This window comes from Sinocyclocheilus anshuiensis, unplaced genomic scaffold, assembly GCF_001515605.1.
Source record: "Sinocyclocheilus anshuiensis isolate Anshui unplaced genomic scaffold, SAMN03320099.WGS_v1.1 scaffold1272, whole genome shotgun sequence".
NCBI classification, from domain to species: domain Eukaryota; kingdom Metazoa; phylum Chordata; class Actinopteri; order Cypriniformes; family Cyprinidae; genus Sinocyclocheilus; species Sinocyclocheilus anshuiensis.
In genome coordinates, this window is record NW_015547713.1 from 194,153 (window position 1) to 199,418 (window position 5,266).

The window sequence follows — 5,266 nt, forward strand, 5'->3', positions numbered from 1 at the left end:
GCGAGAGGGAAAGCCCCTCTTTAAACTCATCGGCCAGGTCCACCTGAGATCCCCACGAGCTCATTCTCCTCCGTGCCTCAGCAGCGGCAGGTCCTGAACCGCAGGGAGCAGATGGTTGCCCCTCTTTACTCGAAAAGAGAGACAAACGAGAACGGAGCTTTTTCATTGGAAAACACTCACAATGCGCGCAGATTGCCCCCTCGAGGACATCGCGTGCGTGCTCTTCGCCCAAACAAACAACACATAGATCGTGTGTGTCATCTGGTGTCAAATAGCGATGACACGGACGCACACACCTTCTAAATGCTGTGCTAGTGCTCACCATAATGAAAGAGATAGCTCTTACTTTTTCCTTGGAATGCACGCTTCAAACAGAACAGTCAATGAAGACGAAGAAGAGAATGATGTGTGCTCCCGGCGCCTATTTATACTATAGTCACACCGGTAGTGACGTCATGGCTGTCGCCGGCCAACGAGTTGGTGTTTTTTCAATGTATGCTTCAGACATGGGTCACGACGAGGCGTCCCCCATAGCGACCCCTAGAGGACGCAGTTCGAAGTTCCCATGAAAGGGAACATGCTTCGACCCTCTGTGGATCTCCATATCAGTCTGCCTTTAGGGTACCAGACCACCGTCAATGTGGATGGCAGGTGAATATGCTCATTGCACTGACATTAGCCTAAACATTTCATCAAAACATTTTATTTTTAACATTGGTTGGTAGCTTAATGGGTGGTAACTTTTAATAAATAGAGCTGGGACAGGAAGTGTTCACTGACATTGTACAAAGTGACCTTCAAAAATAACTAAGCTGAGAGTAGCTGATGGAATGGAACATAACACAGGGGTCTTTAGATGGGTTTTTACTAGGGCTGAGCGGTATATCGAGTTTGTAAAATAAATCAACATGTTTTTATAAATGATATGGAATGAGGCAATACCATTTATATTGATAAACAGTAGTTTGATAAAAGCGTATCTGAAAAATAGCGTAGGACACAGAGTGAGCTGCTGCGGGGAAAGTGCATAATCCAATTTGTCCTAAACATGAGACATGCTTTATATTAAGGGCTTTAAATAACTGGTAAGATATAGTTAACACGTGTAGTTTAAAGCGGCTCTGACCCACTCATGTGCTGCTGACAGACAGGCTACTCGCGCTGTTTAATGTGGGTGATTCTCAAAAATCTATATTTTCTGCAAGCTTTTTTCAAGATAAATTTAGATGACTTTCCAAAAAAGGACACTAGAAACTCCAAAAGGACACCAAATAACGAAATGATATAAAGAGCCCATATAAGCACATATGAAAGAAAAAACAAATCTGAATTTTATAGTATGTGTACAGTACAATACCAAAGAGCTTTTTTACATTTTAGAGAAGCCAAGTTGCGATACCGAACAGGACCACATGGAGATGCCAAAAAAAACGCCTGCTGACTGCATATATCTACTACAGTACACTGATCCATTCCGTATAACTAAACACAGCAACATAAACATGACAAATCAAAACATTATCGTGAATGTGTGTGGAAACAACGTGAATGCGATACCGAACAGGACCACATGGAGATGCCAAAAAAAAAACTAAACCAACCGCCTGCTGACTGCATACATCTACTATAGTACACGGATCCATTCCGTATAACTAAACACAGCAACAAACATGACAAATCAAAACATTATCGTGAATATGTGTGGAAACAACGTGAATGTACGGAAATGTTTGTGCCAGTGCATAAATACAATGTGTGATCGGTGCGTCAAGAGCACTCATACACGGATTATTATAACAGACTCACGTGTGCTTACTGTGCTGTACGACTCCTGTATGCCACCGCAATCGTCTTTACCTTGATTGCAGTCTTCATTCATCCATCAAAACTTTACTAGCGAGACTGGTTATCCAGTCGAGAAACCGTAGTTTGCGTCTCATCTGGCCATACAGCGGTGGGATGTGTTGACAATCCCTTCAGTCTGTACTTCACACAGCGCAACGTGTGAGGGATCGCGCTCTTCAGAGACAGTCACAGAATATGATGGAGCTCGTGTTTAAAAGCGAAACACTCTGGAATGAAAAATTCACTGAAAACGCAACGCGAGTCTCTGTTCTCTCTGCAATCTCTGATGTAATCAGCCTGGTTTCCTTTATATTAGCACTGTTTTGGACAGATTGTTTGAATGCATTCACTTACTTGATCATTGGACTGAAAACTTTCCCGGAGTTTAGCGGCTTAAAATGATCTGATCGCAAGCAGAGAAGCAAAATTGGGTTAAAGGGTTAGAATAGAATTTGTGCTTCAGTAATTTTGCGTTAATTGCGTTAAATTTTTTTAACGCGTTAAGGATTGTAAAATGAATTGCATGCGTTAACGTGTTAACGATGACAGCCCTAATATATATATACTGTATATATATATATATATATATATATATATATGTTTTCAAATAATATAATAAATACTGTATATGTTTGACTCGTCCATTTAAAAAAAAAAAAAAAGGTTTAAAGGCTAAAATGTGATATTTTATTATTTTATAAGATTTTTTGTTTTTGTGAAAACCTGTATCTGAACTGTAAATCATTTAATTTTACGGTTCAATATGTTGCCATAGACATTGCATCATATGTTGTTCATTTTATTTGTGCTGGTCTTAAAACGGGTCATAAAAAGCCTTAAATTGATTTTTAAATATCCCACAGATACCCTGTAAATAGTGAAATAAAATTCCTTCCTTGATATTTTTTTATATTTAAACAATCTAGTTAAATTCATTTCGGGCTACCAAAATCTGAAGAGTGCCTGCCCAAAGGGCTACCGTGGATTTTGAAATGTTGCAAGCCCTGGTATGGCTTGCATTTCATAGTACATCAGTTCTTTAAAAAAATGAACAAAACAAGACACCAGTTAAAAAGTGAGGAAAGCTATTTTTTTACAGGGTGTGTTCACATAAGACAGTGGTTTCCAAACCCTGTAATATAGCACATTCTGCTGGGTTTTTAATGCCTGTTATTGCAGAACAAAGTTTTCATGGCTTTTTTTCCAGTTCTAAGATACATATACAGTATATGAAAGGACCACAATATCATAGAAACTTGGAAGTGGGCTCATTATGACAAGTTTATTTATTACTTGTTCAGTTGCTACTGAATTTTGATCAGTGTTAAAAAGGAAAGTGTTGACAACCTTTTATATGAAACTAACCTTTTATATGAAGACTAAAGAAAATAGTGCTTGGAGGATGGATGATTCAGTGTTTTCATGTGATAAAACATTTCCATGGTGATGAGGAATTGTCAGAAGAATAGACATTTATATTTAGATGGACCATTCCGTATGTGAGCAACATAATGATTATATTTAAACATATTGGACTTTGTGTTTAATTTTTTTTTCTGCCCAAATTTGGACATTCATACACATGAAGGTAGTGTACTGATTTAAAGTCAGTCTACTCAAAGGTACAGCTTGAATAGAGAAAGACTGAAATCACATTGGTTTAATCAGTTAATGACATTTGACCTGAAAATTAAGTATCAGATTTAACTCTTGATTTATTTATTCTTTTCTGAGACTAGATGGTAGTCATGGCTTGGAATTTAAACAAGCAGTTTTATTCAAATATCTATCAGCAGTGTTTGAAAACTTTTTAAGAATGTCTACATAACAATTTTTGGTAGATGCAGGTTGAATTACTGACAATTGGTTAGTGAAGCCAAACATTTAAGACTGGCATTCATGTAGCAATTTGCTGCTTTACGTAACACCGGTAATTCAAGCTGACTCTCTCTCTATCGCCCTATCACAGTCCTGTCTGCATCACATGACGTAATTACAAGTCTAAATCATCAGGTAACTGTATCTTTCTCTGTCCTTATGTCTCCCCCTGTCTTTTCAGAAAAGCTCTGATGGATTTGTTGGTGGATCTTTGTAGTCAATACCATCTGAATCCAGCATATCACACTCTGGAGCTGCTGTCACCCGATGCTCAGCACGTCAGCTTTAAGCCCAACGCCCTGCTGGGCGCCCTGGACGTCTCTTGTGCCCTGATCAAAGAGCGAGTGCTGGAGGACAAGGTAATACGGAAACCTCCACCCAGGGTGCCAGAGGTAAGTTTCCGAAACACGGTGTCATAGAGGTTTTTGACCTCAAGCCTCAGGGTGATATCTTTGACTTTTTGAAGATCTTTAAATTCTAGGCAGGCAGCAGCAACTGTGATGAAACGTCTCAGGTTACTTATGTAACCATGGTTCCCTGAGTAGGGAACGAGACACTGCGTCCTCTAGGGGTCGCTATGTGGAAATATTCGGCATCGAGAAGAAAGCCCCTCTCTTCCATCCCGATCTCTGCCAGGTTCACCCACAGATGTCTCTCAATACCTACTATAGCTGCCATGCTTAGTAGCACAGAGAGTGAGATCTGTGGTGCGGCGAAACTCAGCTACCTCATCAGGCCTCTATCCAGGTCTTCCAGCAGGTGAGCCTAATATGCCTGGAGCACCGCATTTTGTGCAACGAAGCAACAGCCTGACCTGCTGCTGCATATGCCCTGCCATCTAAGCGAGATGGCAAGGAGGGAGTTTTAAGAGAGTACATCTAACCCATAGAAAGATAGCTAGCCAGTCGTCTTTTTTTACAGGAGCATCCTCTCATAGTCGTTTCCACGCATCGCCTCGATGTTGGCATAACTCGTATGCTAGAATCGATGAATGCGTAAGAAAGATAACGCTCAAAACTCATCATACGCAGAGCAGGAGGACTGGGAAGGCTCAGCCTCAGCTTCTTCGCCGTCCTCAGACATCTCCTGCTCTTACCGGGCCGAACCCAGCAGAGCACCGGCCCCCGGATCAAACGATGTTAAAGAAATAACATCATCCTCCAGCAGCTTACTCTCGTCCACAGCCGACGAGCGTGAGAGGGAAAACCCCTTTTTAAACTCATCAGCCGGATCCACCTGCGATCCCCATGAGCCCATCCTCCTCCGTGCCTCAGCAGCGGTGGGTCCTGAGCCGCGGGAAGCAGATGGCTGCCCCCCTTTCCTCGAAAAGAGAGACAAACGAGAGCGGAGCTTTTCATTAAAATACGCTCGCAATGAACGCGGATTGCCCCCTCAAGGACATCGCGTGCGTGCTCTTTGCCCAAACAAACAACGCAGAGATCGTGTGTGTCATCAGGTTTCAAATGACGACGCGGATGCACACACCCTCTAAACGCTTTGCTAGTGCTCGCCATAACGATAGGAATATAGATCGCTCTTACCA

General features: G+C 41.5%; 1 pseudogene; it reads left to right on the top strand.

Annotated features, from left to right (window-relative positions):
* The window catches only part of LOC107704093 (protein cordon-bleu-like), a 91,448-nt pseudogene that overhangs the window by 711 nt on the left and 85,471 nt on the right, over positions 1–5,266 (top strand).